Below are 12,045 nucleotides of genomic sequence, written 5' to 3' on the forward strand. Positions count from 1 at the left end.
TCAGGTTCATAGTAAAAATCATTTTCTCAGAATAACAACATTTAAATCAAAGTTTATCATAGTTTTTAATTAACTAACCCAAAACAGCCCGCTGTGTTACTACGACGGCGTATGTCCGGTTTTACGGTGTTTTTCGTGTTTCCAGGTTTTAAATCATTAAGTTAGCATATCATATAGATATAGAACATGTGTTTAGTTGATTTTAAAATTCAATTTATAAGGATTAACTTTTATTTTCGAACAAGTTTAGAATTAACTAAACTATGTTCTAGTGATTACAAGTTTAAACCTTCGAATAAGATAGCTTTATATGTATGAATCGAATGATGTTATGAACATCATGACTACCTCAAGTTCCTTGGATAAACCTACTGGAAATGAAAAAAATGGATCCAGCTTCAAAGGATCCTTGGTTGGCTTGAAAGTTCTTGAAGCAGAATCATGACACGAAAACAAGTTCAAGTAAGATCATCACTTGAAATAAGATTGTTATAGTTATAGAAATTGAACCAAAGTTTGAATATGATTATTACCTTGTATTAGAATGATAATCTACTGTAATAAACAAAGATTTCTTGAAGTTGGATGATCACCTTACAAGATTGGAAGTGAGCTAGCAAACTTGAAAGTATTCTTGATTTTATGTAACTAGAACTTGTAGAATTTATGAAGAACACTTAGAACTTGAAGATAGAACTTGAGAGAGATCAATTAGATGAATAAAATTGAAGAATGAAAGTGTTTGTAGGTGTTTTTGGTCGTTGGTGTATGGATTAGATATAAAGGATATGTAATTTTGTTTTCTTGTAAATAAGTCATGAATGATTACTCATATTTTTGTAATTTTATGAGATATTTCATGCTAGTTGCTAAATGATGGTTCCCACATGTGTTAGGTGACTTACATGGGCTGCTAAGAGCTGATCATTGGAGTGTATATACCAATAGTACATACATCTAAAAGCTGTGTATTGTACGAGTACGAATACGGGTGCATACGAGTAGAATTGTTGATGAAACTGAACGAGGATGTAATTGTAAGCATTTTTGTTAAGTAGAAGTATTTTGATAAGTGTATGGAAGTCTTTCAAAAGTGTATAAATACATATTAAAACACTACATGTATATACATTTTAACTGAGTCATTAAGTCATCGTTAGTCGTTACATGTAAGTGTTGTTTTGAAACCTTTAGGTTAACGATCTTGTTAAATGTTGTTAACCCAATGTTTATAATATCAAATAATATTTTAAATTATTATATTATCATGATATTATCATGTATGAATATCTCTTAATATGATATATATACATTAAATATCTTTACAACGATAATCGTTACATATATGTCTCGTTTAAAAATCAGTAAGTTAGTAGTCTTGTTTTTACATATGTAGTTCATTGTTAATATACTTAATGATATGTTTACTTATCATAATATCATGTTAACTATATATATATATATATATGTATCCATATATATGTCATCATATAGTTTTTACAAGTTTTAACGTTCGTGAATCACCGGTCAACTTGGGTGGTCAATTGTCTATATGAAACCTATTTCAATTAATCAAGTCTTAACAAGTTTGATTGCTTAACATGTTAGAAACATTTAATCATATAAATATCAATATCAATTAATATATATAAACATGGAAAAGTTCGGGTCACTACAGTACCTACCCGTTAAATAAATTTCGTCCCGAAATTTTAAGCTGTTGAAGGTGTTGTCGAATCTTCTGGAAATAGATGCGGGTATTTCTTCTTCATCTGATCTTCATGCTCCCAGGTGAACTCGGGTCCTCTACGAGCATTCCATCGAACCTTAACAATTGGTATCTTATTTTGCTTAAGTCTTTTAACCTCACGATCCATTATTTCGACGGGTTCTTCGATGAATTGAAGTTTTTCGTTGATTTGGATTTCATCTAATGGAATAGTGAGATCTTATTTAGCAAAACATTTCTTCAAATTCGAGACGTGGAAAGTGTTATGTACAGCCGCGAGTTGTTGAGGTAACTCAAGTCGGTAAGCTACTGGTCCGACACGATCAATAATCTTGAATGGTCCAATATACCTTGGATTTAATTTCCCTCGTTTACCAAATCGAACAACGCCTTTCCAAGGTGCAACTTTAAGCATGACCATCTCTCCAATTTCAAATTCTATATCTTTTCTTTTAATGTCAGCGTAGCTCTTTTGTCGACTTTGGGCGGTTTTCAACCGTTGTTGAATTTGGATGATCTTCTCGGTAGTTTCTTGTATTATCTCCGGACCCGTAATCTGTCTATCCCCCACTTCACTCCAACAAATCGGAGACCTGCACTTTCTACCATAAAGTGCTTCAAACGGCGCCATCTCAATGCTTGAATGGTAGCTGTTGTTGTAGGAAAATTCTGCTAACGGTAGATGTCGATCCCAACTGTTTCCGAAATCAATAACACATGCTCGTAGCATGTCTTCAAGCGTTTGTATCGTCCTTTCGCTCTGCCCATCAGTTTGTGGATGATAGGCAGTACTCATGTCTAGACGAGTTCCTAATGCTTGCTGTAATGTCTGCCAGAATCTTGAAATAAATCTGCCATCCCTATCAGAGATAATAGAGATTGGTATTCCATGTCTGGAGACGGCTTACTTCAAATACAGTCGTGCTAACTTCTCCATCTTGTCATCTTCTCTTATTGGCAGGAAGTGTGCTGATTTGGTGAGACGATCAACTATTACCCAAATAGTATCAAAACCACTTGCAGTCCTTGGTAATTTAGTGATGAAATCCATGGTAATGTTTTCCCATTTCCATTCCGGGATTTTGGGTTGTTGAAGTAGACCTGATGGTTTCTGATGCTCAGCTTTGACCTTAGAACACGTCAAACATTCCCTTACGTATTTAGCAACATCAGCTTTCATACCTGGCCACCAAAAATGTTTCTTGAGATCCTTGTACATCTTCCCCGTTCCAGGATGTATTGAGTATCTGGTTTTATGAGCTTCTCTAAGTACCATTTCTCTCATATCTCCAAATTTTGGTACCCAAATCCTTTCAGCCCTATACCGGGTTCCATCTTCCCGAATATTAAGATGCTTCTCCGATCCTTTGGGTATTTCATTCTTTAAATTTCCCTCTTTTAAAACTCCTTGTTGCGCCTCCTTTATTTGAGTAGTAAGGTTATTGTGAATCATTATATTCATAGATTTTACTCGAATGGGTTCTCTGTCCTTTCTACTCAAGGCGTCGGCTACAACATTTGCCTTCCCCGGGTGGTAACGAATCTCAAAGTCATAATCATTCAACAATTCAATCCACCTACGCTGCCTCATATTCAGTTGTTTCTGATTAAATATGTGTTGAAGACTTTTGTGGTCGGTATATATAATACTTTTGACCCCATATAAGTAGTTCCTCCAAGTCTTTAATGCAAAAACAACCGCGCCTAATTCCAAATCATGCGTCGTATAATTTTGTTCGTGAATCTTCAATTATCTAGACACGTAAGCAATCACCTTAGTTCGTTGCATTAATACACAACCGAGACCTTGCTTTGATGCGTCACAATAAATCACAAAATCACCATTCCCTTCAGGCAATGACAATATAGGTGCCGTAGTTAGCTTTTTCTTCAATAACTGAAACGCTTTCTCTTGTTCATCATTCCCTTCAAATTTCTTCCCTTTATGCGTTAATGCAGTCAAGGGTTTTGCTATTCTGGAAAAGTCTTGGATGAACCTTCTGTAGTAACCAGCTAGTCCTAAAAACTGGCGTATGTGTTTCGGAGTTTTCGGGGTTTCCCACTTTTCAACGGTTTCTATCTTTGCCGGATCCACCTTAATACCTTCTGTGAAGACCCGTCCTAATCCATCCGGATGAAGTCCATGTCGATTATAAACGATTCACAACAGTTGATTACATCGCGAGGTACTTCACCTCTATATGATACATTTTACAAACATTGCATTCGTTTTTGAAAAGACAATCTTTCATTACATCGAAAGTTGACGGCGTGCATACCATTTTATAATATATCTAACTATAATTGACTTAATAATAATCTTGATGAACTCAAAGACTCGAATGCAACGTTTTTTGAAATATGTCATGAATGACTCCAAGTAATATCTTTAAAATGAGCAATTGCACAGCGGAAGACTTCTTTCATACCTGAGAATAAACATACTTTAAAGTGTCAACCAAAAAGGTTGGTGAGTTCATTAGTTTATCATAAGGAATCATTTCATAATTTTAATAGACCACAAGATTTCATATTTCCAATTCTCATAAACATACATCCCATGCATAGAGACAAAAATCATTCATATGGATTGAACACCTGGTAACCGACATTCACAATATGCATATAAGAATATCCCCACCATTCCGGGATCCTCCTTCGGACATGATATAAATTTCGAAGTACTAAAGCATCCGGTACTTTGGATGGGGCTTGTTGGGCCCGATAGATCTATCTTTAGGATTCGCGTCAATTAGGGTGTCTGTTCCCTAATTCTTAGATTACCAGACTATAAAGGGGCATATTCGATTTCGATCATTCAACCATATAATGTAGTTTCGATTACTTGTGTCAATTTCGTAAAACAGTTATAAAAAGTTGCGCATGTATTCTCAGCCCAAAAATATAAAGGGTAAAAAGGCAAATGAAACTCACAATACTGTATTTTGTAGTAAAAATACATATGACGTCATTAAATAAGTGTAGGGTTGGCCTCGGATTCACGAACCTATATCAAGTATGTAAGTTAACACATATAATCACATAATTCCTCCTACTTAATATTTATATATTAAGTGTTGTAGTTATATAAATATATATATACTTTATTTATATTATATATCCTCAGTTATATTTTATATGTAGTTATTTTGTAAATAGTCAATATTCATATATATAGTTATATTACAATATATATATATATATATATATATATATATATATATATATATATATAGTTGGTATCAGTAATTTGTTATATGTAATATTTATATAATCATGTTATTATTTTTATAGTAAAAATAGTAATACTGTAATAATAATAATACTAATGATAATAATAGTGATAATAAATTAATGTAAATAAAATTGAATATAAAATTATGTTAATGAGAATAATATTAATGATAGTAATAATGTTAATAATAATAATGGTAGTTATAATTTCAATTAAAATATCAATTTTTAATATTAATGATAATAACAATAACAATAATAATAATAATAATGATAATAATAATAATAATAATAATAATAATAATAATAATAATAATAATAATAATAATAATAATAATAATAATAATAATGAATTTGAAAATGAAAACTACCTTAAAAGCTAGCTTGTAAAAATAAATGCCTAAAACGAGACTCGAACCCGCAACCTCCCGTTTATTCAACACACGCCCAACCAATGCCCTACTTCTCTATTTCTGTTTTAATCACTCCCTAATCTTTTTAACCCTTAACTGTTTTCATTTTCATAATCTACTCACCATTTACGTATATCATCATCATCATTCTTTCACAATTCTTCATCATCATGAGTCCGGCCCAACTGAAATTACTGGCTCAATAATAAGAAATTTACGGCCCATTGAAAATATAGATTGAATCTCGGCTCAGCAGGAACTTCTAGTCCAACAATAAACCTAACAGCAGGTTGTTTAATTAAAAAGAAAAATATTTTGCTGAAGCCTAGGATTGAACACCCGACCTCTGATTTAATCATCAACACTCTAACCATTCCTCCATCCATTCATTTCTGTTCTAGTAAGGGTTTAAATTCTTTTAGATTAACTTTTCTGTCTCTCCTTCACAATTCATCATCTTCAACAGTATCATCGCCTAATGTATCATTTTGATCATCACTGATTTTATTATCAGTCTTCATCATCATATTACTACATCATCATTATCACTCGCGTATACGAAAATAGAAGTAGCAAATAGTAACCGTTAATCAAGCTTTTACGGTATAACAAAACAGAATTTCAACAGCCCACTTACCTCACTCGATCCAATAGCAAAGAATGTAATACGGCCAAAATAAACAAGTAAATACACGTATAGCAGGCTTATGTCTAACAGGCCCAAGTAGATCGATTAACTGGGTTTAACAGAATCTTTAGCCGCCTTTAATACTTAAACACAAGTGGGGTTTTTCTGTTATGAGTTGTCGTCAAAGAAAAATAGGAAACGGAACAGCATCACTTCATCATCATACTGTCATCGTAGCATCATCATCCATTATCATAATCACAAGGCACTAGCTCATAGGTTATTTAAATAATAATACTTTGTATGAATGGATAAATAATCAAGTATGATTATAACGTGTTTCACCACCATTATAATATAGAGTTAATCGAACTCCTTAGAAGAAACAGAAAAATAGTAGCACTGGCTGCTGCTTTGGCCGGCTTCTATGTGGCTGAACAGAAAGATCAAATGTGGCGGTGTAGTCAGTAAAGCAGGAGACAGAATCACAGATGCTGCAACAGTAATTAAGGATGTTCGGGTTGGGTTTATATCGAGTTAGTGGTGGTGGGTTTATGGTTATGTTTGGTGTTCCAAGGTGGTTCACGGTTTATCACAAAAAAGAAAAGAGAAAGTGAAGTGGGTTTTACCATAGGACAGATTAGTTAGCAGCAATAACTCTCGTTTGTAGGTGAGTTTCAAGATGGTTATGGTGATCAATAATTCTTATTGGTGGTCAAATAGTTGTCGAGTAGTCAAAAGTAGAAATAGGTACGATTAGCAGTAGCAGTAGTAAACAATATTAATGGTGATCGTTGTTATGATTAGTTGATGGTTTTGGGTTTTTGAATAGCGACTGGAAACAGAAAATAGCAATAGCATACCAGGTTTGTTTGATCATGATTCGATGATGATGGGGTTTGGTTAATCGTGACACAAATAGTAGTAGTTGTACGGTGGTTGTCTTGGTGGTTCATTATGTCTTAGAGTTGTTTGTGATGTTCACGAAGATGAAAAAGATAAACAGAAAGATGAAAGTGGTGAGGTTGTATAGTTTATGACCTATTAGTTAAATGTTTGTTTTATGCAGAAATTAAGTGTCGACATCTTTTATTCTCCAAGGACAGAAATCAAATAAAAAAAAATAAAACTTGAAGTGGATAGCTAACTGATTTGTCCTAATACTATGCTGGATTCCAATTTGTAACCAGTTAACAGATAGAAAACAAAAATCGTTTACAGATTGATATATACATGCAACAGAAAATCGTACACTTTCCTTATTTTTATAATTTATATAATTAAAATTAATATTAATAAATATATTAATAATATTTATATATACATTTCTATTTATAATTAAAGGTTCGTGAATCGTCGAGCACAGTCAAAGGGTAATTGATTACATGAATATAGATTTCAAAACTTTCGAGACTCAATAATACAGATTTTGCTTATCGTGTCGGAAACATATAAAGATTAAAATTTAAATTTGGTCGGAAATTCCCGAGTCGTCACACCTTCTTTGTTCACTATGTAACCGAGGAATTGAACTTCTTCCAACCAAAATGCACACTTTGAAAACTTAGCGTACAATTCTTTCTTCCTCAATACTTCTAACACCTTTCTCAAATGTTCACCGTGTTCTTGGTCATTCTTTGAGTAAATAAGTATGTCATCAATGAAAATAATGACAAACTTGTCAAGGTATGGTCCACACACTCGGTTCATAAGGTCCATGAACACAGCTGGTGCATTAGTTAAACCAAACGGCATGACCATAAACTCGTAATGACCGTAACGTGTTCTGAAAGCAGTCTTTGGAATATCATCTTCTTTCACCCGCATTTGATGATACCCGGAACGTAAGTCAATCTTTGAATAAACAGACGAGCCTTGTAGTTGATCAAATAAGTCGTCGATTCTCGGTAGTGGGTAGCGGTTCTTGATGGTAAGTTTGTTCAACTCTCGGTAGTCGATACACAACCTGAATGTACCATCTTTCTTCTTGACAAACAAAACAGGAGCTCCCCACGGTGATGTGCTTGGTCGAATGAAACCACTCTCTAAAAGTTCTTGTAATTGGCTTTGCAGTTCTTTCATCTCGCTGGGTGTGAGTCTGTAAGGAGCACGAGCTATTGGTGCAGCTCCTGGTACAAGATCTATTTGAAATTCAATGGATCGATGTGGGGGTAATCCTGGTAAATCTTTCGGAAATACATCGGGAAATTCTTTTGCAACGGGAACATCATTGATGCTCTTTTCTTCAGTTTGTACTTTCTCGACGTGTGCTAGAACAGCATAGCAACCTTTTCTTATTAGTTTTTGTGCCTTCAAATTACTAATAAGATGTAGCTTCGTGTTGCCCTTTTCTCCGTACACCATTAAGGGTTTTCCTTTTTCTCGTATAATGCGAATTGCATTTTTGTAACAAACGATCTCTGCTTTCACTTCTTTCAACCAGTCCATACCGATTATCACATCAAAACTCCCTAACTCTACTGGTATCAAATCAATCTTAAATGTTTCGCTAACCAATTTAATTTCTCGATTCCGACATATATTATCTGCTGAAATTAATTTACCATTTGCTAATTCGAGTAAAAATTTACTATCCAAAGGCGTCAATGGACAACTTAATTTAGCACAAAAATCTCTACTCATATAGCTTCTATCCGCACCCGAATCAAATAAAACGTAAGAAGATTTATTGTCAATAAGAAACGTACCCGTAACAAGCTCCGGGTCTTCCTGTGCCTCTGCCGCATTAATATTGAAAACTCTTCCGCGGCCTTGTCTATTCGCGTTCTCCTGGTTCGGGCAATTTCTAATAATGTGGCCCAGTTTTCCACATTTATAACAAACTACATTGGCATAACTTGCTCCGACACTACTTGCTCCGCCATTACTCGTTCCGACACCATTTGTTCCTTTCGTTCTATTAACCCCTGGTCCGTAGACCTCACACTTTGCCGCGCTATGACCATTTCTTTTACACTTGTTGCAAAATTTGGTGCAGAACCCCGAGTGATACTTTTCACACCTTTGACATAGCTGCTTCTGATTGTTGTTGTTGTTGCGATTATTATTGTTGTTGGGATGATTGTTGTAGTTGCTGTTGTTGTTGTTGTTGTTCGGCCGTTTGTTGTAGTTGCGATTGATGTTGCGATTGTTGGGATAATTGTTGCGATTATTGTTGTAATTGCTGTTGTTGTTGTATTGGTGATTCTTATCACCGTTTTCCTCCCACTTTCTTTTGACTTGCTTCACATTGGCCTCTTCAGCAGTCTGTTCTTTAATTCTTTCTTCAATCTGGTTCACTAGTTTGTGAGCCATTCTACATGCCTGTTGTATGGAGGTGGGATCGTGTGAACTTATATCTTCTTGGATTCTTTCCGGTAATCCTTTCACAAACGCGTCGATCTTCTCTTCCTCATCTTTGAACGCTCCCGGACACAATAGGCACAATTATGTGAATCGTCTTTCGTACGTGGTAATATCAAATCCTTGGGTTCGTAACCCTCTATGTTCTGTCTTGAGCTTATTGACCTCGGTTCTAGGACGATACTTCTCGTTCATCAAGTGCTTGAATGCTGACCACGGTAGTGCGTAAGCATCATCTTGTCCCACTTGCTCTAGATAGGTATTCCACCATGTTAACGCAGAACCTGTGAAGGTATGCGTAGCGTACTTCACTTTGTCCTCTTCAATACACTTACTTATGACAAACACCGATTCGACCTTCTCGGTCCACCGTTTCAATCCGATCGGTCCTTCGGTTCCATCAAATTCCAAAGGTTTGCAGGCAGTGAATTCTTTGTAGGTGCATCCTACACGATTTCCTGTACTGCTAGATCCAAGGTTATTGTTGGTATGTAGCGCAGCCTGTACTGCGGCTATGTTTGAAGCTAGAAAAGTACAGAATTTCTCTTCATTCATATTCACGGTGTGTCGAGTAGTCGGTGCCATTTCCTTCAAAATAGTCAAATGGAACAAGTTAATCATACAGAATATTAAGAGTAGTTAATAGTATTTCGTAGCATAATATGAACTCATTTATAAAAGTTTTTTCTTCATATTAGTGTTTTATAAGTTTAAATTCGGGTAGTACCTACCCGTTAAGTTCATACTTAGTAGCTAATATACAATTCAACTACTACAATTCTATATGAAAAACTGATTATAATAATATTTCGCATTCAAACTTTTACATAATATTTTACAAACTTACAATACCGCTTATTTTACATATAGCATGAATTATAGCACACAATAAATTTGATACAAGATGGTTGTGAAGATAATTCTAGCTAGTACACAAGTCGTTCAGCAAAGGCTATAAAGACACGTAATTCATACGTCCAGAAACAAGTCATGCATTCTGGTTTTACTAGGACTACTTCCCATCCTTGGTCTTGTGGAACATAACCGTTATGGCCGTTGATAAGACAACGTGTTGTAACGTCGTCAAAGGGACGAGGGTTACGTAATGTCCAACAGTCCCGTAACAATCTAAAAACCTCATTTCTTACCCCAATTACCGACTCCGTCACTTGTGGGAACGTTTTGTTTAATAGTTATAGCCCGATGTTCTTGTTCTCACTTTGGTGAGAAGCGAACATTACTAATCCGTAAGTATAACATGCTTCTTTATGTTGCATGTTAGCCGCTTTTTCTAAATCACGAAGTCCAATATTCAGATATATTGAGTCAAAATAATTTCTTAACCCATTGCGTAAAATAGCATTTGGGTTCCCCGCAATATATACGTCAAAGTAAACACATCGTAACTTATGAATTTCCGAATGTGATATCCCCCATCTTTCGAACGAAAGCCTTTTATAAACCAAGGCATTCTTGGAACGTTCTTCGAATGTTCTACAAACTGATCTCGCCTTAAATAGATGTGCCGAAGAATTCTGACCGACTCTAGATAAGATTTCATCAATCATGTCTCCGGGTAGGTCTCTTAAAATATTGGGTTGTCTATCCATTTTGTGTTTTTATACTATAAAATAGACAAGAGTTAGATTCATAAAAAAAAATACTTATTAATACAAGCAATTTTTACATATATCATAAAGCATAAGCACACTATATTACATATATTACACCACACGAATACAACTATCTTATTCCGACTCGCTCGTTTCTTCTTCTTCAGTTTTGGTTCGTTTTGCCAAGTTTCTAGGGATATATGATGTTCCCCTAATACGAGCCGTCGTTTTCCACATTGGTTTAGAAAAACCTGGTAGTTTAGAGGTTCCCAGGTCATTGTTACAACTTAAGGACTTCGGGGGTTGACGATACATATAAAGTTCATCGGGGTTGGAATTAGATTTCTCTATTTTTATGCCCTTTCCCTTATTATTTTCTTTTGCCTTTTTAAATTCAGTTGGGGTAATTTCTATAACATCATCGGAATTCTCGTCGGAATCCGATTCATCGGAGAATTGGTAATCCTCCCAATATTTTGCTTCCTTGGCGGAAACACCATTGACCATAATTAACCTTGGTCGGTTGGTTGAGGATTTTCTTTTACTTAACCGTTTTATTATTTCCCCCACCGGTTCTATTTCTTCATCCGGTTCCGATTCTTCTTCCGGTTCCGATTCTTCTTCCGGTTCCGACTCTTCTTCCGGTTCCTCTTCGGGAACTTATGAATCAGTCCATGAATCATTCCAATTTACATTTGACTCTTCATTATTATTAGGTGAGTCAATGGGACTTGTTCTAGAGGTAGACATCTATCACATAATATCAAACGCGTTAAGAGATTAATATATCACATAATATTCACATGTTAAAAATATATAGTTTCCAACAAAATTTGTTAAGCAATCATTTTTCAAGTAAACACGGTCGAAGTCCAGACTCACTAATGCATCCTAACAAACTCGATAAGACACACTAATGCAAAATTCTGGTTCTCTAAGACCAACGCTCGGATACCAACTGAAATGTCCCGTTCTTATTGATTAAAAACGTTCCATATTAATTGATTTCGTTGCGAGGTTTTGACCTCTATATGAGACGTTTTTCAAAGACTGCATTCATTTTTA

The sequence above is a fragment of the Rutidosis leptorrhynchoides genome, chromosome 7 (genome assembly GCF_046630445.1).
Source record: "Rutidosis leptorrhynchoides isolate AG116_Rl617_1_P2 chromosome 7, CSIRO_AGI_Rlap_v1, whole genome shotgun sequence".
NCBI lineage: Eukaryota > Viridiplantae > Streptophyta > Magnoliopsida > Asterales > Asteraceae > Rutidosis > Rutidosis leptorrhynchoides.